At 41.5% G+C, this 26,926-nt stretch overlaps 1 protein-coding gene and 1 long non-coding RNA gene across 24 annotated transcripts in view; one reads left to right on the plus strand and one right to left on the minus strand.

Moving 5' to 3' along the window:
- Positions 1-12,689: 12,689 nt before the first annotated feature.
- On the minus strand, positions 12,690-22,905 carry LOC125106652 (uncharacterized). Its single transcript, XR_007129386.1, has 3 exons — positions 22,602-22,905; positions 14,466-14,618; positions 12,690-13,302 (listed from the first exon to the last, which is right to left on the minus strand). It is a non-coding gene; the product is annotated as an uncharacterized LOC125106652 (long non-coding RNA).
- A 240-nt stretch (positions 22,906-23,145) lies between these two features.
- LRRFIP2 (LRR binding FLII interacting protein 2) overlaps positions 23,146-26,926 on the plus strand; it is a 110,008-nt gene continuing 106,227 nt past the window's right edge. For 21 of the 23 annotated variants that reach the window (XM_047740782.1, XM_047740895.1, XM_047740826.1 and 18 more), the window contains exon 1: positions 23,146-23,280. The gene's annotated coding sequence lies outside the window, so the exon portion shown is untranslated. Of the gene's footprint in view, positions 23,281-23,788; positions 24,139-26,926 lie in introns of those variants that run through there. The other 2 variants (XM_047740792.1, XM_047740809.1) reach the window with 2 other exon arrangements.

Below are 26,926 nucleotides of genomic sequence, written 5' to 3' on the forward strand. Positions count from 1 at the left end.
AGCTTCCCTGGAGGAGCACTTTAACCCCAAAACGTACCTATTCCCAGATGAGAGCAACTAGCTCAAGAAGTTCTAGGGATATTTCCATAAATCATGTGCAGTTCAAGACAGCTTCCCCCAGATCAGTCTCCTCTGGACGTCTGCCATGGTTAGATGTTCTTCTGAAATGGTCCCTTCGTTGAATCTCCTTCTAAGCTTTTTTCTCACTTAGTCTTTCCTTTAAAGCCTTTACAAGAACCAATGACTTTCCCTTTGCTAAACTGTAGTTTGGGAAAGAGACTGGAGAGGGATTGAGGCTATGTGCATCTGGGGCCCCCTCTGCCCCTAACACAATGTAGAATGCCCCTAACTGCTTAGCTGATTGTCCATTCATTCATTCAACAAATAGGTGTTCAGAACCTACTATGTGCCAGGCACTGTTCAAGGCACTGCAGTGGATGATGTAGTGATCAAAGAGACCAACTTCCTACCCTACTGGAGCTCATATCCACATATCTGGGTCTCCATTTCCTGGACGTGGGGGGCTTTCATCAGCTCTCATGGCTTTTTCAGAACTATCATTCTAGAATTATATGAAGGAAAGACAATTTTCTACATGTTGTTCAAGGCAAAGGGATATTCAAATTACCTCAAGAGGTAAAATGTGGCGGTGGTGTTTCCGAATCTGGATGAAAAGATGGAGAAAGGTGCACCTGGGTGGTTCAGTTGGTTAAGCATCTACCTTCAGCTCAGGTCATGATCCTGGGGTCCTGGTATCAAGTCACACATTGGGCTCCCTGCTCAGTAGGGAGTCTGCTTCTCCCTCTACCCTTCCCCCTTGCTCATGATCTCTCTCTCTCTCTTTCTCTCAAATAAATAAACAAATAAATAAAATCTTTAAAAAAAAAAGAAAAGATGGGGAAAAACAGAAACAGAGACATAGAGAGACTAAATAATAAAAGTTCCACAAAAGTTGGGTGCCTGGGTGGCTCCGTGGGTTAAGCCTCTGCTTTTGGGTGAGGTCATGATCTCAGAGTCCTGGGATTCAGCCCCGCATTGAACTCTCTGCTCAGCAGGGAGTCTGCTTCTCTCTCTCTGCCTGCCTCTCTGCCTACTTGTGATCTCTGTCAAATAAATAAAATCTTAAAGAAAAAAGTTCCACTAAAGTTTACTCAGTGGCATATTCACAGCCCCTACAACAATGCCTGACACCCAGTGAATGTTTAATAAATATCTCTTCAGTGAATGAATCACATGGGAAAAACAAAAAGGGTGTTTGGGAGGAAAAATTTCCTCACTGTGACCTCAGGCCCTTACACACACCTCTTTCCCTCTTTCCAGCCTTGGGAATACTGCTCCTTCAAAGTAATGCTTTCTGTAACTCCCGCACCTCCTCAGAAATTTGGACCCACACAGGGTCCAGGCCTGATGGTCCAGAATCGAACTGTGGATTCTGTTTCTTTTCACTTTCCATGATTCTAAGAGGCTTATAACCCGGGGCTTTTCCTCTTCTGATGGAAACCTTCCCTCTCCTAATCTTCCTGTTCCTTCCTCCCAGAAGACAATGTTCACTTCCTGGGCACAGAACACGATCCTCCTTAATGGATTTAAACTTCGGGTTGCAGATTTATGTGCACACAGAAATAAGCCAGGCATGTAATGTGATAGACAATAGGGAGTGCTGGGGACTGTGGCAAACTGTGGAGCTGAGCCCTCTGGGACCAAAATCAGACTATGAAAAAGTACTGTGTGTGGGCCGCCTGGGTGGTTCAGTCATCAAGTGTCTGCCTCGGCTCTGGTCATGATCCCAGGGTCCTGGGATTGAGCTCTGCCTTGGGCTCCCTGCTCAGCAGGAAGCCTGCTTCTCCTTCTCCCATGACAGCCTGCTTGTATTCCCCTCTTGCTGTCTCTCTCTCTCTCTCTCTCTGTCAAATAAATAAATAAAATCTAAAAAGAAAAGAAAAAGTACTGTGTGGACTAAAAGAACCTTCTCTGTAGACACTCTAAGACCAGTGGACCGTCCATTTATGGCAACTACCTGTCACTAGGAGCATGCTAGAAAGTCTCATCAACTTTCCACTTGTCACTCTACACCAAGTCCCCCCTGAGACCACAGGACCGTGTGCCTCAATGGAGATGGGTGGGAGGGTTGGGGAGGGGAGAGGAGGACGTGCTCACTGGAAAATAGAATGTACGTTAATATCTTAAACTATCATCCTGCTAGATCCACATTTGGCTCTGGTAGCAACTTGTCTTGGGCTAAACTACGGAAAATTGCTGTAAAGGCAAAAATATTGGCTCCAACAAAAGCTGCCTTTGATTATTGAGAGCGGAGAGTCTGGGTCAGAAGGATCAATTTTCTGATGAATCAGTGAACCACTTTGAGTGGAACTAATCAGGCTTGTGTTGTGTCACCCTTTCTTTATAACCCATAGTTTAGTGATCTGAACTCGGACTACCCGTCTGTGACTCCCCCCCACTTTCTCCTCCTTCCCCTTCCTAACATGTTTACAAACACCCTGCCTATACATGCCACGTATGTATGTATACACACAGAGAATGAGGATGTAGAAGAGTACATTGGAGGGACAGTCTCAGAGGGAGGCTAATCCTGCACAGGATTAGAAACAAAGATGCGAGAGGATGATGTCCAGTGGAAGGAATTTATCTTTTCCTGCCTCCAGGGAATCCAGAAGGTCTCAGGGAAGCATAGTCCTGGGTAACAAATTAGCTCCTTAGCAAGGCAAATTCCTGGAGGATTACAGGATGGGGAGCGTGCCCAGCAACATTGCTAGCTACTGATGCCAAGGAAATAGGTAGGGTAATCAATTATTTTTTCTCTCAGGATTCCAACTGATGTGATCCCACGAAGAATTGGGTCAGATCTCCAAGGCCATGTTAGGTCACCGGATTACCCATCATATTAGTTAAGGTGATACTGGTTTCAGGGTAGAGAAATGGACTTTGGCTGACTTAAACCAAAAAAGGGGATTAACGGAAAGCGCCTTGGGGCTTTTATGAAATCAAAGGAAAGTTGATCTGGGATAAAGAAGGTGTTATCTGCAGAGTTATCCCATTTTGAAACAAAGGAGTGTGTCTTTTTTTTTTTTTAAAGATTTTATTTATTTATTTGAGAGAGAGACAGTGAGAGAGAGCATGAGTGAGGAGAAGGTCAGAGAGAGAAGCAGACTCCCTGTGGAGGTGGGAGCCCCATGCGGGACTCGATCCCGGGACTCCAGGATCATGACCTGAGCCAAAGGCAGTCGTCCAACCAACTGAGCCACCCAGGCGTCCCAGGAGTGTGCCTTTTGTATCCCTATGTCCATCAGTTATTGGCTGAGGGCATAGATTCTCCAGCATTTTTGGGCAAGGCTATTCAAGAAAAACTGTGAGCCACTAGCAGCCAATGTTCACAGCATTTGGGGGTTGGTGCACTGTCCTCACGAGGGGATCTGGGGTCTAGGCAGAGCATCAACTGTATCCATGCCCTATACTTGGCTTGGGTAGGCTGTCCACCCAAGAGCAATCAGCCAGAGAGAGAGAGAGAGAGAGAGAGGCCAAAACCTGAGATCTAGACATGGCGGCAGGGGCTGTTTCTGGAGGTACTTGAATGGAAGAATGAAGGGCAGCTGTGCCAAATGGTGTCCAGCATATATCACTTCCACTGAAAATGTCCTTCTGGAGGGCGTGCAGAGCTGTAGCCGGCTGGGTTTCTTTTTCAGGAAGGAGAATGTTTGCTTCCCAGGCACCTAACTTAGTCTTAATGGCTTTAGGCTTGGGGTGGTCAAATCCAATGTAAATGGAGATAAGCTAGCCAAGTTGTATCAATGTGATAGTAGGGAGTGGAGACATTTTACCACAGTTCCTGACACTCTGTATTGACTGTCACAGTTGATGTTATTGCCTGATCTCTCTGTATGCATTTGAATGTATGATCCCAAGCCTAAACCCATTAAGGAGGGTTTCTGTTAGGTGCCTAGGTATGAACCTAGAAGTCGAGTCTGTAAGTCATAGGGTATAAATGTGTTGAGCTTTAGTTGACATTGCCAAAGAGTTTCCCAAAATGGTTGTATGATTTGATACTGCTTTTTATAGTGTATGAAAGTTCTAATTGCCCTACACCTTACCGGCACTTCGTACTGTTTGTCTTATCTCATAGTGATAGTAATCTACATCTCTCGGATGACTAATAACATAAGCACCATTTCATATGTCCTTTTTTAATTGTTCATGGGAATGCTTTATATATTTTGTATATGAGTCCTTTGTCAGATATATAACAAACAATATATAGAGATATGTATAGATAGAGATATAGACACATATATGTGCATAGACATATATAGAATGGGAGAAGATATACATAGTTTGTATGTAAAAATATATTTATTATACATAACTTTATATTTAAAAGTAAATATTAACATATTTATATTAAAATATTTATTTGAAATACATATTAAATAAATATTTATTTATAATATATAGTTGCATATATAATATATATAAAAATCACTCTGTGTCTGCCTTGCTTTTTAAGTATTTTCTTAAATAATTTTTTTAAAGATCTTATTTTTGGGGCACTAGGGTGGCTCAGTCAGTTGAGCAACTGACTCTTGGTTTCAACCCAGTTCATGATCTCGGGGTTCTGGGATGGAGCCCAGCGTAGGGCTCCAGGCTCAGCAGGGAGTCTGCCTAAGGCTTCTTTCTGTCTCTCTCCCCCACCCCCACCTCTCCTCCTACCCAGAAAAGATTTTATTTACTTATTTGAGAGAGAGCGAGTACACAAGCAAGAAGAGTGGCAGGCAGAGGGAGAAGCAGACTCCCTGCTGAGCTGGAAGCAGGGCTCCATCCCAGGACCCAGGATCATGACCCACAGGATCATGACTGAGCCAAAGGCAGATACTTAACTGACTGAGCCACAGGTGCCCCAAAGATTTTGTTTTTAAATAATCTCTACATCCAATAGGGGGCTCAAACTCACAACCCCAAGATCCAGAGTCCCACATTCCACCAACTGAGCCAGTCAGGAGCCCCTCTTAAATAATTTTTATAATGAAAACAAGAAATTGTGGTCTCTGGCTGGCTCAGTTGGTGGACCATGTGACTCTGGATTTCAGGGTTTTGAGTTCAAGCCCCACATTGGGTGTAGAGATTACTTAAAAATAATTTTTTAAAAAAATATTTTATTTATTTTTTAATTTGACAGACGGAGATCACAAGTACGCAGAGAAGCAGGCAGAGAGAGAGGAGGAAGCAGGCTCCCCAAGGAGCAGAGAGCCTGATGCGGGGCTCCATCCCAGGACCCTGGGATCATGACCTGAGCCAAAGGCAGAGGCATTAACCCACTGAGCCACCCAGGCACCCCTTAAAAATAAAATCTTAAAAAAAAAAAGAAAACAAGCATTTAAATTTAATTTAGTCCAATTTATCACTTTTTCCCTTAATGTTTAGCATTTTATGTTCCCTATTTAGGAAATACTTGTCCATATCATGGTCATATAGATAATCTCCTATTTTTTTCCTAAAAGTTTTACCACTCTACTTTTCACATTTAGAAATATAATTTATTTAGAATTTATTTCCTGTGTTAAGAGTTAGGAGTTGAGCTCCCAACCCCCATATAGATAGCCAATTACTTGGCACCATTTATGGAAAAGACCATCCTTTCCCAAATAGACTACTGTTGTGCCATCTTTGTCAGAATCAGATGATAAAACATGTATGAATCTATTTTTGGTCTCTCTATTTTCTTTCATTGGTTTATTTGTTTATATTTGTGCCAATATCACACTATCTTAATAACTATATAAAGTGCTATACTAAGTCTTACGGTGACTGACTGTCCTGATTTTCCTCGAACATTCTGTACACACCCCTCCCTTTCCATTTGAGAAATTATTGACATACAATTCGTTTTAGTTTAAGGTATACAACATAATGATTTGATATATGAAAATTTCTGCATTCTGAAACTGAAAGTGTTGCATCTGAGAGAACCCCTCAGTCTCTGGCAAACTAGGACGGTTGGTTATCCTCCTAAGTTCTGATATCTGGTGGCATAGATCCTTCTTTGTTTTTCTTCTTCAAAATAGCCTCAGCTATTCTTCACCCATTGCATTTCTTTAAAATTTTTAGAATCAGCTTGCCAATTTCCACAAAAAAAAGTAAGAAAGAAGTAAAGAAGGAAAGGAAGAAAGAGAAAGAACGCCTTCTGGGATTTTCATTGGGATTGTATTAGCCTATAGCTAATTTGAGGAAATCAGCTGCACATCTTTCATTACATTTATTCCTACATATTGAATGCATTTTCATGCTCTTGTAAATAATACCATTTAAAATTTTTTATTTTATTTTTGTTGTTATTGTGTTCTGGTATAGAAAAAGTGAAATTTTATAGGTTGATTATAGTAATTTATAATTCTTTTGGATATTATATGTATACAATCACCTTCTGTAAAAAATGATCAATTTTTTTCTTTACAAACTGTATGTTTATTATTTCATTTTCTTGTCTTATTGCACTGGCTGAAAACTCTAGTACAATGGTGAATAAAAGTAGGGACAGAGTCATACAATTATCTTTTAATTTGATCCTATGGAAGATATTGTTTGTTTTTAAAAATATTTTTTTTGTTCATTTATTTGAGAGAGGGAGAGAAAGAGAGCATGAGCAGGAGGTAGGGAGGGACAAAGGGAGAAGGAAAGAATCTCAAGCAGACTTCCTACGGAGCGTGGGACCAATGTGGGGCTTGATCTTGAGACCATGAGATCATGACATGAGCCAAAACCAGGAGTCAGATGTGCAATTGACTGAGCCAACCAGGCACCCCAGAAGATATTGTTCGTTAACTTTAAAAAATAAAGTTGCCTGGGTGGCACAGTCAATTAAATGTCTGACTCTTGGTTCCCACTCAGGTCATAATCTCGGGATTGGGGAATCAAGCCCCACATTGGCTCCACACTCCATGCAGAGTCTATTTGGGATTTTCTCTCCTTCTCCCTCTGCTCCTCATGCTTGTGCCCCCTCCTCTCTCAAATAAATAAATAAAGCTTTAAAATATGTATATTTTTCCGAGGGTAGGAATGTTATGTATGGTGGCCAATGAATATTTTTATGGCAGGTAGGTCTAACTGTACCAAAAGGAGGGGTACAGTTCAGCTCAATGGGATGAATTCAGCCCAATGAGATGAATTATTCTCCCATTCACCCATTTGGTGCTGAAGTTGGAATTAAAGCCCATTTCCTGACAAGCTTCCCGGGAGTGCATCTGTTCGTTTTTGTCTGCCTGGAATCCCTACCTCTTTCTTACTTCCTCTTTATTTCTCCATTCCAACCACGTAATTCCAAAAGGACTCCCAACCATGTTACTCTCTCCCTTTAGCTCCAGGGTCTTACACTAGGCCCATCAGTTTATTTCTCCCCAAAATTCAGGTGGAAGGCTCCTGAAGTCTTATGGAAATGCCCTGAGAGCAGGCATGGGGTCTCTTGCTGTTGAGGAACTGGAGGTCTCCAGATTCCTGTCCTTCCAAAGGTTATGATCTCTAGCTCTCCCACCAACTCTGGAACTGTTCAAGAATCCTCTTTCCACTGAACTACCTTTTCCCCTTAGCCAGAGTCAGTTTCTACTGTGTATTAATCAGAGAATAGATATACCCCCTATTCTCTTTATTCTGCCACCAACATGGAGCACAATGGGAACATACTTCTAAGGATTTAATTGTATTCTATTTATATTTTATTTATTACATTTTTTTTAAAGATTTTATTTATTTATTTATTTGACAGAGAGAGATCACAAGCAGGCAGAGAGGCAGGCAGAGAGAGAGGAGGAAGCAGGTTCCCTGCTTAGCAGAGAGCCCGATGCGGGGCTTGATCCCAGGACCCTGAGATCATGACCTGAGCCAAAGGCAGCGGCCTAACCCACTGAGCCACTCAGGCGCCCCTATTTATTACATTTTTAACTTCCTCCTAGTTGACTGAAAATGGTCATTGCATAATGAAACCATAACTTTGAATTTCTCTTACTGCATATGCATAATTTAAATCCATATATTCCAGTTTATTTATCCCCAGGAAAGCTAACAAGTTAGATATTTTATTTTTAAATTTTTATTCTTTTGACTCCTCTATTCTAAGGATGAGGAAACGTTTCTGCAAAGGGCCAGATAGTAAATATCGTAGGCCTGGTGAGCCATATAGTCTCTCTCACAAGTATTCAACTGCTGTTGCAGCCACAGACAGTACATAAATGAATGAGTGTGTCTGTGTTCCCATAAGTGGACAGTGGCACTTGAACTTCACGTGTCATAAAATATTCTTCTTTTGATTTAAAAAAATTCAAAATGTCAAAACAATTCTTAGTTTGCAGGCCATACAAAAATAGTGGTAATTATATCTGTTGCATGAACTATAGTTGGTCACCTTTTCTTTCTCCCAATTGTGATACATTATTGGACAGGAGAAATATTGACTTATGAAATTGAGATTATAAAGTAATATGCATTATTTATGGGATATAGAGCAACTTGTTTGTCTCCTAAATTGATAAGCACACATTCAAAGATATAGCTAGAAAGGAGATGGAGATATATATCTATAAAGGCTATAGGTAGATAAGATCTTCATATTCCCAGGAATTCCTATGTAACATAGGAGTAAACAGAAAGATCATACTATATGCTAAACTTCCCTGTAGTTATTCCTTGACTATCTAATTTTATAATGTACTAATTAAACATTCATTCTTAACACAGAATCAAAGAAAATAAGGGGCTTTAAGATATAAATCACCTAGTCAGTTATAGTAATAATGATGCCTTATATTTGTACACATTTGATAGTTTACAAAAATTATAGTTCCATATATCATCTCTTCAGATCCTCAAAACAACCCTGGAGGTAGAGAGGCAAGGTATTATTATCCTAATTTCAAGAAGAGCAACCTGCCCAAGATTATACAAGGGGCAAGGGAGTGGGAGGAATTTTCTAGTCATACCTCTGAGTCATAGACTAATTTCCATCAAATGTAATGATACAATCGTGCAATTCAAGAGCTGGGTAATGAATAAATCCTGCTTCACCAACTGACGAACACCCGGTGATTCAACATGGGGCTGCCTTTGGTTTGTCAGTGCAAACCTCCCATGTCTAGATCAGTGGGAAATCCAGACCTCCGCTCTTCTCCTTGCTCCACGTCTTTCTCTTGTACATCTAGGAATCGCGGTAGTCACAATCATGGCTGATTGTTCTGGAAGGTGTTACCCAAGCTGCTATAGCAGCTGGGAGCCTCGTGTCATTGCTGACTCCACAGCTTTCCAAAGCGATGCCCTTGGAAAGCAGTGTTCTTGTCAACTTCCACGCCACCCACAGGACTTGAACATAGTGTCCTTGTAACTACTGAAGCACCAGTTTGAGATAATTACACTCCAAGTCAGTCCCAAGCTCCTGTGTCACCAAGACCTTTGGCTACCATTACTTCGATGGCCTGTGAATACACAGGCCATCAGAAGGAAGGGACTTGGATTGCACTTTCTGATCTCACTGTGGCTGCTACTGGGACTCTTCCCTTCAGTGGTTCCACAAAAAAGAGAGATGCTCCTTTCCTCAGGAGCATACTTCTAGACAGTGCTTCCGCACCAGCTGGCCCAGGCATCCTAATATTACAGTACTTTGGATCCATTCACTCAGTCGCTTCCCCAGGGCACAAGTGGGGTATAGGAGTAAGCAGCCCTAAAGCCTTCATGTATGTTTGCATGTTAAGCATGTATGTATGGATTGATTTATTTAAATTTAATTTCCAGTTATAGAAAATTTAAAACACACAAAAAATAGAGAATATGGTATTAAAACCCATTTGTTCCTCGTACCCACTTTTAATACTTATCAATTCTAGCTTCATCTTGTTTTCAACTCTTTTGCCACTTCCCTCCTTCCCTCTGGAATATTTTGAAGGAAACCCTGTTGATCATAGAATTCTGTCCTTATTCAGTATATGACTCTAGTAGACTATGTTCTTTTCTTTAAAAAATTTTTTTTTTCAAAGATTTTATTGATTTATTTGACAGATAGAGAGACAGGGAGAGAGGGAACACAAGCAGGGGAAGTGGGAGAGGGAAACAGGCTTCCCGCTGAGCAGGGAGACAGATGTGGGGCTCGATCCCAGAATCCCAGGATCATGACCTGAGCTGAAGGCAGATGCTTAACTGACTGAGCCACGCAGGCACCCCTCTAGTAGACTATTTAAAAAAAAACAACAACCGCAGTATCATTATGACAAGGACAAAATTGCCAACCAACCCTTAGTTAATAATTCCTTAACATCATCTAATATCCAGTCTATAGTCAAATTTCCCAATTGTCTCAAAAGTATCTGTTTATAACTTGTTTTTCAAATCAGGATCCACATACCGTATTGGGTAGTTAGGTCTCTTAAATCTTTTTTAATTTATTAAGGTAATTTATTTGTTAAGGAAATCTTGTCATTTAACCTGTAGAACTTTCCACATTCTGGGTTTAGTTGATTGGACCTCCTCTGGTGTTGTTTCGACACTTTCCTATATTGTTCATACTCCCTTCTTCCTCATAAACTTTACATTTAGAGGCTTAATTGGATTTAAACTCAAAATAATTTGGAGGTAGCAAAAAATACTTCATAGGTGATTCAATATGTTTCAAATGCACCACATCAGATGCATATGATTTATGGTCGTTCGACTCTCATCGATGTGGAAAAAAAAAAAAATTTGATCAGTGACTCCAGGTGTTTTCACTCGACCCATCAATCTTTAATGTTTTAGCACCCATTGATGATTGGTATTTAAGTCTATTTTATTAGGAGATTACAAAATGATCTTTTATCATTTCTTTTATACTTATCAGCTGGAAATATTTTTTTTTAAGATTTATTTATTTTGAGAGAGAGAGTGTGTGCACATACGTGGAGGTGGGGAGAGGGAGAGAGAGAATGTCAAGCAGACTGTGCTGAGCGCAGAGCCCAACAGGGGGCTTGATCTCATGACCCTGAGATCATGACATGAACCAAAATCAAGAGTTGGGCGCTTAACTGACTGAGCCACCCAGGTGCCCCCCAATTGGAAATATTATACAAAGAGGCTTTTTCTTAACAACTCTGGTCACCCTAAAATACAGTTTGTATAGGAGAACCAGAATGTTTGATTCTTCTCCTTTATTTACCAATTGTCATTACCATATAACTTAGCAACTTACTATAGCAACCTCCAGGTGAGTGGTATTTTCTTTTCCTATTGCCATTATAAACTTGTGGATTTTAACATCATTGATGTGATAAATTATTTTTTTAAAACATCTTATTTATTTATTTGAGAGAAGAGAGAGACAGTGAGAGAGAGCATGAGCGAGGAGAAGGTCAGAGGGAGAAGCAGACTCCCCGTGGAGCTGGGAGCCTGATGCAGGACTCGATCCCGGGACTCCAGGATCATGACCTGAGCTGAAGGCAGTCACTTAACCAACTGAGCCACCCAGGCGCCCGATGTGATAAATGATTTAAAGTATATCCTGTAGGGGCGCCTGGGTGGCTCTGTGGGTTAAGCGCCTGCCTCCTGCTCAGGTCCTGGTCCCAGGGTCCAAGGATCAAGCCCTGCATCGGCTCTCTGCTCAGCAGAGAGCCTGCTTCTCCCTCTCCCTCTGCACCCCCTGGGCTTGTGCTCTCTCTCTCAAATCAATAAAATCTTTACAAATAAATAAATAAAGTCTATTTGGTAGGCAATGGTGAACCACCCAGCTTTCAAACATAAAGCGTACCTGACCATATATCTAAAAATCAAACAGTAAACTTACGGAGTCAGGAGGAATCCTTTCTTACAGAACTAAAAATTAAGATTAAAATCTCCAAGCATACCTAAACTTTTAGTCACAACATTTAACAATGGATAATATTCCCAGGGTCTTATACTTGGTCTCTGATTTTCTTCTTTACTTTCACTCAGTTTATTGGACTTCATATCATCAACGTCTGAGGATCTGATGCCAGAGATTCAGTTTCTGGCACGCCTAATGATTTACATCTTTATAGCATTCAGAGTACATTGATAAGACCTACATTTCCTATAACTAGTATTTGCAATTTCATTTTTATAAAATAAGAGCAAATTAATACCCAAATAATTGGCCAGGACCTGGTAATTGAGCATGAGCGTGTGGACAGTGGGGACACAGCTCAAATGGAAGCGTTGACCAAGATTGAGTGCCGGTGTGTGAGCTCAACGTGCTTGTCCACGGACATACCACAGCCAGAATCTGATGGGTGAAAGGAGGGCTGGGTGTTTTAACAGAGTATGCTCGAAACTCTGTTATGGACCATGACAGGCTGGATTGTTTGTCAGCTGACTTGTTTATGCTGCCCCCAGCCAATTAGTTCTGAGAGGGCAGAAGCCACACCTGTATGGTTCATTTACTCTTAGCATCCAGTACATGATTTTTCAAAAAAGATTTTATTTATTTATTTGACAGACAGAGATCACAAGTAGGCAGAGAGGCAGGCAGAGAGAGAGAGAGAGAGAGAGAAAGAGAGAGAGAGAGAGGAGGAAGCAGGCTCCCAGCTAAGCAGAGAGCCTAATGTGGGGCTCGATCTCAGGACCCTGGGATCATGACCTGAGCCGAAGGCAGAGGCTTTAACCCACTGAGCCACCCAGGTGCCCCCCAGTACCTGATTTTTAAAAATGGAAGGAAAAAATGATGTATGCAAGGCAAGAGAAAAATCAACAATAGTTTTGAGCAGTGAGAATCATAATTAGATCAATTTTTTAGTTGCACCTTTTGCGTATTTTGACTCTGGGGTACTGGTGGGATACATATATTTCTTTAAAACTTACTTTGAGTATGGATGTAGTACATTTTATCAGGGAATGTCCCGAACAGTAAACAAATCAAATCAAATCACTGGTGGTTCCATTCCTTAAGGTTAATATTTGGGTGTCTATGTCTGTATAATATTAAACAATATAGGAATCACCTTGAACATATTGTTCAGGAATCTACTTCTACATTTAAATACATGATTAATACTACCCTATGTTACCTTCTCCTACAATAGAAATTTTAATGGCTATATTCCATGATCATATCTATTTTTAAAGTACCCAGACCCAAATCCAGTTTCCAAACATGAGATTCTGATGAACAGGACCACAGAGCAGTGATTCTGATCAGAATTGTGCTTGTTAATAACAGCAGACGATTCCATGGCCCATACAGCTCCAGGCTGTGAGGTTAACTCCAACAACTACTCATTTAGTTTGGTTTGACTTTCTGCCAGTCTTATGACCAACTTGAAGCAGGTCCTAGAACAGAGAATGTTATGTTTGGTGTCCAGGGAAGCAGCAAACTAGAGAAACCATCCCAAATTCCAGTATAATAGAGAGAGCCAACATTCTCTTTATACCCATTTATCCATTTTCCGCAGCAAAATTTGAACTAAAAGGATAAAAATGCCATAGAGGTTAGGTTAAACATCTTGTGGGGAAAGTGACCTATTAGTGTAGAAAGGAATGGAAGTGGTAAAACCAAAAAGAAGCTGAAAACAAGCCTGTTGATACATTTTTCTTTCAAGATTCTACAGCATAAATGTCCTTCAAAAAGATAAACATAAGCTGATTCATTGTCACTTGATTCTGTAGTGGTTTCTCGGGTCTCTTAGCTAGCAGCCACCCTGCCCACAGGGTACTGAGGGCTAGTAAATATTTTTCAGGCAGACTGACAATAGGAAAGAAGTGTAGGACAGGAAACTACCTGCACTACTTAGGTAGGAGTATCCTGGAAAGTGATGTGCTGAAAACTGACCCTTCCAGCTGGTTTACTTTTATACTCATGCATTTATTTATTTTTTGTGACATTCACTCATCAATGACAAGTGAATTTTTGACAGCCTAATGATACAGGCGAAATAATGCAGTATTATGTAGAGAATTGGGAGAGATGTAAAATGAGTGCCATGGTATTTCTTTACCCTTTTTTTTTTTTTTTAGTAATCTCTATACCCAAGGTGGATTTGAACTCGTGCCACTGAGATCCAGTCATGTGCTGTTCTGACTGAGCCAACCTGGCGCCCCCATGGTATTCTTTTAAATGCTTAAGGAAGGGGTTGTCTGGGTGGCTCAGTCAGTTAAACATCTGTGTTCGGCTCAGGTCATGATTCCAACTAAGATCCAGTCCCATGTCAGGCTCCCCGCCCCTCCCCCAGCTCCTTCTTTCTCAAAAACAAACAAACAAACAAACAAACAAACAAACAAATTAATAAAAAAGCTTAAGGAAGAATGCTCTAGGTCTTTGTTATTTGGTATAGTATGTATGATTTTCTGACCATCAGTATCCATTTCCTTATTTTGGTGACAGCACCCCACTTCTTCTTCTGGGGAACCACTCTTCTACAGTCCATGTTCTTTGGATGAAACACCAGTGAAACAGTGACTCACATTTGGACAATCACAGCATAAAATTTTCTTACCTGCAGTAATTTTTTAAGGGACAGGTAAATAATCTGTGTTGACTTAATTAGTGAATCCAGGAACTTCTGGGAAGGCTCTTTTTCTTGCTGGACTTGGACCAGGATAGATGTAGACTTGAAATTGTTGGGAACCGTCTTGCTACCACATAAAGCCTTTATAAAGGCAATACGGAGGAGAGCTGGATTATAAAGGCAATAAGGAGGAGAGCTGAGACTTTCTTATTGTTGCTTTTTGTTTTTCAGAAGGCTCTTTCTGATCTGATTTGAAATGGGCATGAGTGGCAGTAGGCTGAAAGTTCTAACTCTACCCTTATTTTCACAAGACAGGTAGAAGGGTCTAAATTATTTTTTTAGAAAGTTGATGCTTTATGACAACAAAAGAAATGAAAAACTCTGTATTGGCATAGTTTATTATATAAGCATCATAGTTCTAAGGATATGGCATTGTGGAGTGTATAAAATAAAATACGTCTTTTCTCAGGAAATGTATAAACCGCTTGGAAAGATATGAACATTAAAAACGAAACCCTTTAGAACACAAATGAATTGCAAAGAGTATGCATATAAATATTCTGCATGGCAATAGAAAGTGATAGCTAGAAACAAAACCAGCCTACAACAAAAGCATAGGTAAAAGGGTTTAGGCTAAACTCTGAGTATTTCCATTTAATTCTCAAGGCACTGGTCCTCATATCCCTAATCTTCAGGTAGATTCATACATTTGAATTTCCTATCTGAATGTTTCCTCTGAATTACTTACTTGCATATTTAAAGATTTTATTTATTTATTTGACAGAGAGAGATCACAAGTAGACAGAGAGGCAGGCAGAGAGAGAGAGAGAGAGAGGGAAGCAGGCTCCCTGCTGAGCAGAGAGCCCGACGCGGGACTCGATCTCAGGACCCTGAGATCATGACCTGAGCCGAAGGCAGTGGCTTAACCCACTGAGCCACCCAGGTGCCCCTTTACTTGCATATTTAATTGCCTGTTTGATATCTCTACTTTGATGTCCAATAGGCATCTCAAACTTACCTTGTCCAAAAAGTCTTCCTCCAAACTTGGTGGAAGCTTGATCTAGATGGTTTTCCAAATTTCTTTTTTAAGATTATTTATTATTTATTTATTTGACAGAGAGAGAGAGAGAGAGATGGTGAGAGAGGGAACACAAGCAGGGGGAGTGGGAGAGGGAGAAGCATGCTTCCCACTGAGCAGGAAGCCCAATGCCTGGCTAGATTTCCAGGACCCTGGGATCATGACCTGAGGCAAAGGCAGATGCTTAAAGACTGAGCCACCCAGGCGCCCTGTTTTCCAAATCTCAGATGGCAAGCCCAACCTGACAGTTGTTCAGGTCTAAAAGCTTATGGGTTGTCTTTTACTTTTCTCTCTTTCTAGAGACCTTAATTATTTTTTTGAGACAGAGAAAGGGAGAGAGGACACATGAGCTGGGGGAGGGGCAGATGGAGAGGGAGAAGCAGAGTCCCTGTTGAGCTCGGAGCCCATGTGGGGCTTGATCCTAGGATCCTGAGATCATGACCCGAGCTGAAGTTGGACACCTGACTGGGCCACCCAGGGGCCCCCATTTTTCTCTTTTTCTTGCATCTTGAATCCATTCCATCAGCAAATCTTAGTGTCTCTATCTTCAAAACGTATTCAGAATCTAACCACTTCTTAATACCGCTATTGCTGCCTAAATTACTGCAATAGCCTAATTGGTCTTTTCGATCTCATCACTGCCTCCCTAAAGTCTTTCCTAATACAGCAGCCAAAACAGTCTCATGTTTATTAGGTAAATTTTCAAACATACAGCAAAGGTGAAAACATTTTACATTGCTCCATCTGTATATACTCTACCTAGATTCTACAATTAGCAGAACAGTCCTGCTTAAGGTGACAGATTGTGTAGCTCCTCTGTCCAAAACCCTCTGATAGCTTACCTCATTCAGAAAGGAAAAGGCAATATTTTACCACAGTCTTCGAGACTTCACTTGATCTGGTCCCTAATTCCATTCTTCCGTGTTGTCTATCATACTTCAGCCACACTGGTCTCCTTGTTGCTACTCAAATGGGGCAAGCACATTCTTTCTTTAAGGTCTTTGCATTTGCTGTCCCTTTGCTTGAGATGCTCTTCTCCTAGGTATTCGAATGACTTGCCTCTTTCTTTGCATGACTTCGTCAGAGGTCTTCTCTGACTCTTCCAAAGAAGTATTAGATTGAACAATTTAATATCATTCAACCATGTTGAATCACATGAACCTAATATTGTTCTGAATTTAAAAAGAATGTAAAAAAGACCAGGAATTTCATATGGTTCAAGCTAATAAAACAGCACCACCACCCTATCCTTTTATTCTCCCCTGGCTTCCAGTATTCTTTATAAGAGCTTCTCACCATCTTAGGTACTATCATTGTGTATTGTCTAGAAGATCCTCAAAGATAGGGGATCTTTCTGTTTTGTTCAGTGCTGTGTACTCAGTGTGCAGAATGGAACTTGGCCTATAGTTGGCACCCAAGACATATTTAAAGAATGAATTCTTCACATTGAAACCGGAGTGATCTTTTGGAAACACAAATTTGACATCACTCCCACTAAAAATTCTTAAATTGGTTTGTATCACTTTTGAAACAAAGACAAGAATCTTTACCAGACCTATTAAGATCCTGCCTGATCCTTGATCTTTAATCCTGATCCCGATCTTTAATTCTCTAGACTCATCTCACATTATCTCCCTCATTTATTTTCAGGCCCTGGGACTATGCTGGTTCCATTATGAAGTCTTTACGTTTTCCCTCTATGATACTTCTGTATCAAGTTCACTCTGAGCCATTTTTTTTAAAAAAAGGTTTTATGGGGGCACCTGGGTGGCTCAGTGGGTTAAAGCCTCTGCCTTCAGCTCAGGTCATGATCTCAGAGTCCTGGGATGGAGCCCCGCATCGGGCTCTCTGCTCAGCAGGGAGCCTGCTTCCTCCTCTCTCTCTTCCTGCCTCTCTGCCTACTTGTGATCTCTGTCTGTCAAATAAATAAATAAAATCTTAGAAAAAAATAATGTATAAAAGGTTTTATGTATTTATTTTAGAGAGTGAGTGTACAAACCGGGTTGGGTGGGTGGGGGAGGTGCACAGGGAGAGAGGGGGAGAGAATCGCAAGCTGACTCAAAGCTGAGCACAGAGCCTGATGCTACGCTCGATCCTGGGACCCTGAGATCATGATCTGAGGTGAAATCAAGAGTCAGACACTCAACCAACTGAGCCACCCAGGCCAGGCGCCCCACCCTGAGGCAGTTTTCTTTCTTTCTTTCTTTCTTTTTTTTTTTAAGATTTTATTTATTTATTTGACAGAGATCACAAGTAGGCAGAGAGGCAGGCAGAGAGAGAGAGGGGGAAGCAGGTTCCCTGCTGAGCAGAGAGCCTGATGCGGGGCTCGATCCCAGGACCCTAGGACCATGACCTGAGCTGAAGGCAGAGGCTTTAACCCACTGAGCCACCCAGGCTCCCCGTGAGGCAGTTTTCAATCTTGGCTCAAAGCTTCTCTTGATCGAAGCCATTTTGGACACCCCAGAGTAGGTTGAGTTCCACTTCAATCCCCTCATGCACCACCTCCCTACCCTTAGTAATACTTATCTGGATTATAAAGTTCCTTTTGTGTGATAATTTGTCTCCCTATTCAGACAGTAATTTTCGTAAGAAAACACAGCTTTCCTTTTTCTTCCCTTTCGATCCCTATAATCTGTGAAGTATCTGGCACATAGTAATAGCTTAATACTCCTTTAAAAAAATTGATCCTGTTGTGTCCCTGTTACTAGTGTCTAACTGGGTACCTGGTACACAGTAGGTGAATACCTTTGCTAAACGACCATAGTATGAAAGATGTTTGACTACTCATTTACAATAAATATATAATGCAGAAGAGCCATCACTTGATTATCTGTGATCAGGCACTCATACATAATTGATACCTACACCAAATTCCAACTTCTCTCCTCTTATCAACTTTTCCTCACCAATAAGACTGAAGAAAGTAAGTTACACTTCTTTTCTTTCCTTTGTTTATTCTCTAGTGGAGTAAACGGTGAGCTATCTGACCAGGAAAATCCAGAGAGTCAGAATTAGCCACAGGTGAGATTTCGCTTCTGAACCAAAAGACCGTGGCATTCTCACTTGGATAGTTAAGATGTTTAGAAACTTTTTAGTTTTTATTTTACTTATTTATTTTTTAAAAAAGATTTTGAGAGAGAGAGAGAGAGAGAGAGAGAGAGAGACAGAACACAAGCATGTGGAGGGACAGAGAGAGAGATGCAGACTTCCCATTGAGTAGCGAGCCAGACACAGAACTCAATCCCAGGACTCCAGGTTCATGACCTGAGCCAAAGGCAGACACTTAACCAACTGAGCCACCCAGGTGCCCTGAAACTTTGTAAAAGATTTTATTTATTATTTAGAGAGACGGAGTGGGATAAAAGGCAGAAGCACAGGCAGAGGGAGAAGCAGACTCCCCGCTGAGCAGAGAGCCTGACAAGAGGCTCTGGGCTCAATCCCTTGACCCTGGGATCATGACCTGAGCCAAAGGCAGGTGCTTAACTGACTGAGCCACCCAGGTGCCCCTGGAAACGTTTTTTGTTCCCCAAATGAAAAGCTTTGCATTTTTTATCTTTTTAAAGACTTTCTTTTATTTATATTTAAAAGATTTTATTTATTCATCTGGCAGAGAGAGACACAGTGAGGGAGGGAACACAAATAGGGGGAGTGGGAAAGGGAGAATCAGGCTTCCCACCAAGCAGCGAGCCCGATGTGGGGCTCAAACTCAGGACCTACAGATCATGACCTGAACCGAAGACAGACCTTTAACGACTGAGCCACCCAGGTGCCCCAAGACTTTATTTATTTAGAGAGCCCAAGAGGGTGGGAGTGGGGCAGAGGGAGAGAGAATTCTAAGCAGACTCTGCTGAGCCTGATGTGAGGCTTCATCCCATGACCCTGCAATCATGACCAGAGCTGTAATCGAGTCAGACACCCAAACAACTGAGCCACCCAGACGCCCCTATTTTTCTTTTAACAGCAATCTCTTTGAAAACATTTCAGTGATCAGAGGATATATTAAAACACACATACACAGGTTATATACATTTACAGGTTTATTAGGGAAGAATGACACGGAACAGTAAAGCAGAAAAAAAGCAAAAATCTTACAAATGATTTCAAGTGCACTGGAACAGAAGTTTTTAGTAAACCTGTATTTCCAGATGAGCCCTTTGGCAAGCTTATTGACTCTGTCATTTGTTAATTAGGAAAGGGAGAAGAGCCCAACCAAGTACAATAAAAATGAATTTACAAAATGGTAATTTTTGGATATCATGAAACGTAAAAAGAAACTAAAAACCTAAAGACATTAATTTTAGTAAGATGTTAATTTTCTAGTTTTAATAATGTATTACAGGTATGCAAGATACTACCAGTGGGGGGATGCTACCAGTGGGTAAAGGCTACACAGAACCTCTCTGTATTATTTTTGCAATTTCTTGTGAGTCTATAATTATTTCCAAATAAAAAGTGAAATAAATAAGTTAAAAAATAAAAAAAGAAGACCCCAGGAAAAATAATAAAGGGAAAAAGGAATTTTTAGAAAGAGAATTTAAATATACATAGTTGAAGACTTGTTTGCCAGATTTCCATAGGTTTGTAAGGAGTTAACCAAAATTTTTAAAAATGCTTCCACGACAGACAGACAGGCACACACATTACTAATAAAAATATTAGGCTCTGAAAAGTGGCATCCTAATTTTAATGTTTGAACTAATGATATTTTCCAGAGCCACAGGGAGAGTGAAACATAGTACTGTTTGCAAAAAAAACAACAAATTTTGCAAAAACCACAAAAATGAGTGTTTACTCTTGAGAAAGGAAAACCTGTATTTCTTGACATCATCAAAGAAAAACGTGAAAGATCTGATATGAAAGGAAAAAAACGTACAAATCCTACCACTTCATTCCTCAAAACTGTATAAACATTTGCAAGATTTTCCTTCATCCATTAAATGTCCCTAGAGCAGCCAGCCTACACAGACCTGGGGGCATTCACATGTCACAATATTCCATAAAAATCTGGGAACACATATTTTTGGCAGAAAGAAATCACTTAATGAGCAAGGAAAGGCTGCTTGCAAAAGAATTCAGAGTGACACATTTAGGCAGGACTCCCTTGCAATGACAAAATGTCAGTGTCATAATTGATCACATTCTTGGGTGCATTCTAAAGACACACGGCATTATGAACTTTTATGAGTAGCTTTCTTGATGCCAGATAGATGGCAAATATCTTATAACAGGAGAAGTAAAAACACAGAGAAGCTCTAAAATTGCCTCATCTCAAGCTTATTAAAGCAACATAGAAATCTGCTTGGCTAAACACTTCACTTATATTCCCTTCTTAAATACTAGAGTTTAGCAATACAATGCATAGTAGAAGGGGAATTAGGGCTAGAAAGACCCAAGTTAAAATTCTGACTCTTTCAGCAACTAGTTTTGTTACCTTAGGCTAGTCAGAGTCTCTGAATCTCAATGTATTTGTTACTAAAATGAATATAATAATCCCCATATCTCAAGGTTGGTCCTAGAACTGCAAGGAATGCTATATTTAAGTGCCTAGCACAATGCTGTGCAGACAGTAGGTAGCAATAAGTGTGAGATCCTTCCCAGTTTTCCCAGAAGATGCAACAAAATATTTCTTTCTCTGCTAATTTGGTTAAGTGTCAAAACAAATGGCTAAGGGGTAAATATACAAGACAAGAGAATCTAATCCTACTATTATCCAGACAATTGTTCTATTAATTATGCAGTTATATAAAGTAATATTTAATAAATATTATTGGATTTATTGGTATTACTTAGGTAATACATTAACACATGAATAAATCTTCTCTTTTTCAAGTTGGCTTTTTATTTTGATTTTAACTGGTTTAGCAAAATAGGCCATTAATTATAAGAGTATGATCTTTTGGGAAGATTAAGCTCCTCTCTTTTTTTTAATTTTTAAAGATTTTATTTATTTGAGAGAGAGTGAGATCGACAAAGAGAGCACAAGCGGGCTGGAAGGGTAGAGGGAGAGAGGGGAGGAGATTCCTGGTTGAACAGGGAGCCTTGGCGGGGTGGGGAGGTTGGCGGGGGTGGGGGGGAGTGGAGATTGATCCCAGTACCCCAGGATCATGACCTGACTCTAGGGCAAACACGGAACTGACTGAGCCACCCAGGTGCCCAAAACTCCTCTTGATCCCAGGTAAAAATCATAGTTTTAGTGTTTACTCATGGGTCTGAGAAAAAGTGACATGGAAGAAAAAATGGTAAAAGGTTAAATAAAGAATTTGTCTTTCAAGGCTGATAGCGTAATTCTCCCTATGATGAAGCGCCTGTTGACGTACGCCTGGGGACTAACGTTCCCTAACTCATGCCTTGAACCTCTGCTAAGAGTGCCATATTCCCAGGCTCCATCTACTCGAAAGGGTGAGCAAGCCTTGTGAAAACTGCAAGAGTGGACAGCACCGAGACAGGCCTTAGAAGGCTTTAGACACAGGTTCTTCACATGGAATCCGGGGGCGTACTCAGCAGGTTTCGGAACCTGCACTCCCTGTCTGTAAAATTGTGTCTAAGCGTATTTCGTGCCTTTTCCCCAGGAAGATGCTCAACTGTCACGTCCCTCTTGAGTATGGTTCTCTAGCCATCCTATCCTGAAAAAGGGGTCTCGCCCACACAGTCACATTATCCTTATGTATTTCCTGCACAGCCTTACCACAATCTGTCATTACCTTGTTTGTCCGATTAAATCGCTCTACCCCCCCCCCCCCCCCCGCCCCCGAGGGTAGGCTTCCCAAAGGGCTGGGCCCTGGCCTTTCTCCAGCGCCTTGAACCTGCTGAATCTCGAGACACTTCTGGAATGAATGACACGTCCGTGTCTAGCAGATATTTAAAGGCCTCTACAGCCCTCCATCCGCCTCCTCTCCCGCCCCCAGCACCGCCGCATTCTTCTCCGGAAACCATCTTAAAATCACGCGTTTTCATTTTGGAAATAAGGCTTTTCGCGTTGCCATCACACCCACTCACTCTCGCACACTCGTTCCCTACAGTCGGAACCGCTGCCCAGGCCCACTTACCCAAGCCCACTAGGCCGGACTGTTTAGGGGCGACCCGGGCAGGTGCAGCCTCGAGCGGGCGCCCGCCTCGATTCACCTTCCCGGCCTCCGGTCCTCCGCGGGATCCGAGGGGCCACCTCTAGGCCGCCCGGGCCTCCGCCCACCGGAGTCGCACCTCGTCACCCTCCCTGCACACCGTCACACCGTCGCCTGCAGCTCGCTGTGGCCGCGCACGGCAGCGGAAGCACCGCTCCCGGGGGGCGCGCAGCCGGCCGCAGAAGAACCGACGGTCCGCCGCCACGCCGGGATCCTGCCCGTCCCGCAGCGCGCGCCGCCGCGGTCGCAACTGCTTCCGGGTAAGCGGGTCACCGACCCTGTGGCACCGCCCCTCCTTCGCCTCCTTCTCCAGTCGCTCGGGCTGCGGCTCCTCCCGGGGGCCGGTTCCCGCTGTCCCTGTCTTAGCCGCCTCGCCACGGGGCCACCGGCGTGACTGACCCACCGGCGTGACGGACCCACCGGCCGCGGGCTCCGGGAGCCGCCGCGTCTAGCCCGGCCCACCTGGCCGAGAGCCTGGGACCCAATTCGCCGTCCGCGCCCCTCGCCCTCTGCTCCTCGCTTTTTGCCCGGCCGGCTCCCGGCGCCGACCCGCGTCCCGGCCCTTCCCGGGCGGCGCCGTAGCCACAGCCCGCGCCCAGGACAGGTAAGGTCCGTCCCTCCCGCCGTCCCGGGGGCCCCTTCCCGGCCTCTACAGCCCGTGCGACCCGCACCGCCGCTGACCCCTGCTGGGGGCCCGGTTTCCCTGCGGGCTCTCGGGTCGGGGTCGCCCCCAGCCTACCGCGTTCGCCGGCAGCACGCCTGATTTCTAACGCGCGCCCTCGGTCTGTGCGAGGGGATGGGGTTACTCCCATTGTGGGAGAAATTGCATTGGGCCGCTGTCCGTTTGCCTCGGGTGCTCGAGGATCCTTCTCCTTTTCCCCGGCGCGGCACTCCCTCGCTTCTGTCCCCGGACCGGCACCCCTGCGAACCGTGTCAGGCCGGTGGAGGGCGTAGCATTTTTATGGGATTTTTTTTTTTTCTTCCTCCTTGACCCTAACTGAAGCGCGGGCTAGGAGTGCCGGGGTTAATGCTTGACTAATACGGGGTGTTATTCACACCCAGATTGTTAAGTTACACAGCTGCGGTCGGGCCTGCTTCTCTTGCCTGTGGATATCCAGGAGGAAGCAGGCGGACCTAAGGAAACGCACCTCTTTTTCTTTCTTAGAGGGGAAAAAAGTTCAAGTGTTTGCTCTACTTTTCCACTGTGGGAGATACAAATATTAGGCTGCTGAGACACGGCTAGGGAAATGCTGTATCCTAAACTTTAAGCGTTCGTAGCTCATTTTCTATGAGTTTCCATTTAATGACTCAGCATTTCTGCCTTAAACAGAAAAACTGCAGACTAGGTTAGTTGACTAAAAGATACTATGTAGGAATAACTGAGTAGCCATTAATTTTTTATGTTATCACAATGGGAAGAGAACGTGGATGCAGTAAATGGAACCAGAGAGATGGTGAACAGGTATGGGTGGGCGAGTTCATAGTATTTAAAAATAACGTGTTTTTTTTTCAAGATAGCATTTTATATAGGGATGAATCTATACATAAAGGTTCAGTTGTTGGAGAATTCAGTATTGCAAATAAGAATTAGTTGGCAGAGACTTGAGGTTGGCTGTGGTTTGGAAGTCTTGCAGAATTAACCCTGTTTAACCATCATCATGCTCTGTTTAACAAATATAGAGATGATGACCTAGTGTAATATTCATGTTAGAGTAAGAATTTCAGAAAGTGTGATTCATTTAGAAAGTTAGGTCACTCACTTTGTGAGTCATTGATATGGATCTTAAAATTGGAATAGAGGGAAGCAAGAAGTTTGTTACTGCCTCTTTAGATGCCTTCAGTCATTGTATATGGAGTGTTGTATTAGCTTTGTTAGGTTTGTTGCTGGATACTTATTGTCCTGAAGTATGGTAAGGAAATAAAAATGGAACTTTTGCAGAATATCTGGCTTTAGAATAGTTAGTTTCTAAGTGGATTGTTGTAATTATACCCTTCCCCCCACCTTTTTTTTTTTTTTTTTTTTTTTTTTTTTGCCAGATGTGGGAAGATAAATGAAGGGGCCTAGGGACAAAGTAAATGTCAGTGAAAGGTATAAAAAAGTTTACTGAAGAATCTACAGTATACAAAATAGTCCTTTCAGTGAAAGGTCTCACCTATTTTGTGAATCCTTAAAAATGTGGAATATTGAGTTCTTATGTAAGTTCTGTTATAGAGGAAAGTCTGTATGGAAGTTGTGATTTATTATTGGAATGAATTCATTGTAAACTAGAAATAACTTTTTATTGCTGAAATGTAATTTGATCATTTTGGCTTTAAAAATATTGTTAAGCAAAATAACCTTGAATCACAGGGTACTTGATATTCTTAGCCTTGTTTTCTTTTGCTTTTTTGGAATTCATCTTATTTTACCTTGATTTTCAATTTTAGGGAACTTTATAGTTAGTTACCAACTATAAAGTAATGGTAAGTTGGTCTTGCTTACCAGGTTCCTTTAATTATTTGACTAAATTTTGGCATCTTATTTTCTTGGATATTCATTCTTATATATAGAGTGTTCCTTAATGTTGCTTTTGATTTTTGTCCAGCAAATAGTGACTTAATTAAGAGTTTCAGTTCCCGGTAAACAGAGATTCCCTTTTGGAAAATCCCTTGTGGAAACCACCATAACTAACAGTCTTGATAAGGTAGATATGTAAGAGAAGCCTTCTTATGTCATGATTTAAGCATCTCCATAATGAAGGAAAAAAAGTGATAGGAGGGTATATTTGTCAAGTAGATTGTTTTTCTCTCAAAACAACACCAAAAACATATTTTTACTAGAAATGAGAGCTATGTCTTCCTAAGCTCTTTGTGAATTTACTGTGCTCCTAGTGTGAAAAGGAACAGAATTGAAGATGTATAGAAAAAAAAAATTCTCCTGGCAGAGTGCTGGGAATGTTGATGAGGATCATTTAAGAGGAAATACAGTTCTTCTGTCTTCACCATACGTGCACCTACAAAATAGAGGCCATTTCATAGCCTTTTCCTTTTAAGTAGTTACTTCTTTCTGGAGACTCTGGGAGAGATGGACCTTTAACCAGGAAAATGTACCACTTTATCCAGTTTGCAAACAATAGACTTTATGACGGTTGTTCAAAACTCAACTTTTAAAACTTCAGAGGGAAGGGATTGAGCAGAATTTGCCCTGTTAGTAAAATAACTTTACCTTTTTCTCCATTTCTCCTTTTAAGATACTAGCTAGACTATACCTTTGGAAATGATATTGTGTGTGTGTGTGTGTGTGTGTGTGTGTGTGTGTGTGTGTTGCATATTGCACTTTATTTTTAAAACTTTTTGCCTTACAAGGAACTGAACATTGGGCTAAAAACTGGGTTTAGTCTAAGTTAAACTTTTTCATTTATTCTATTACTTCTTTCTTCTGGTCGGGGGAGGGAGAAAGGATTCTATTTCTTGGGGAAACTCTGATATTTGCTAAAGTGTCTGCTTTTGTTTTGGTCTAGTGGTACGGAGAGCAGTATATAAGAGTAAAAATTGTTGAGAAGACCCGGCATACATACAGGGAAAGAGAATGCCCATTTCATGGGTATAGTAGATGTTTGTAGGACTTCTAAAAATTGATAAAACGTTTAAAAAAAAGTGTTACATGGTGCAAAGGAAGCCTCCTCTCCACAACAGACTTCTAGCCTTCTCTCACTCTCCCATTCCCTAATCCAAGCAACCACTTTGAATGGTTTCCTGTATGTTCTCTAAATTTCTATTGCATATGTAATCTCCTGTGTTTAGGAGAACTTTCTTCTATCTTTCATTCTTATCCTTGATATATCTTAGAGATTTTTCTGTTTTAGCACATGTGTCCATCTGATTTTTAAAAAAGACTGGATGTCTTGCCTAGTTTAGATGAACCATAATTTATTCATTTTCCATGATTTATTTTTCCATTCCCTATTAAGAGACATTTAGGTTGTTTTTAGTTTTCTACAAATGTTGCTATAGTGAACAATTAGTATATAAATCTTTGCACTAGTCCATAAGTATGTATATAGAATATATTTCTGAAAGAGTGATTGCAAAATGGGACTTTAAGTTGTGAAGATTTATAAATTTGTTTCAACCTTACACTGGATTTATTTTATAATAGAAGTTAACTTCTTTCTTAACCTTGTAGAAGAAAGGAGCTCTTACTTTGTATTCTATCTTCTCCACTTAAAAAAGATTAAAATGTAGTTTATAAGGCAATCTTAAACATTTTA

The sequence above is a fragment of the Lutra lutra genome, chromosome 1 (genome assembly GCF_902655055.1).
Source record: "Lutra lutra chromosome 1, mLutLut1.2, whole genome shotgun sequence".
Taxonomy (NCBI): domain Eukaryota; kingdom Metazoa; phylum Chordata; class Mammalia; order Carnivora; family Mustelidae; genus Lutra; species Lutra lutra.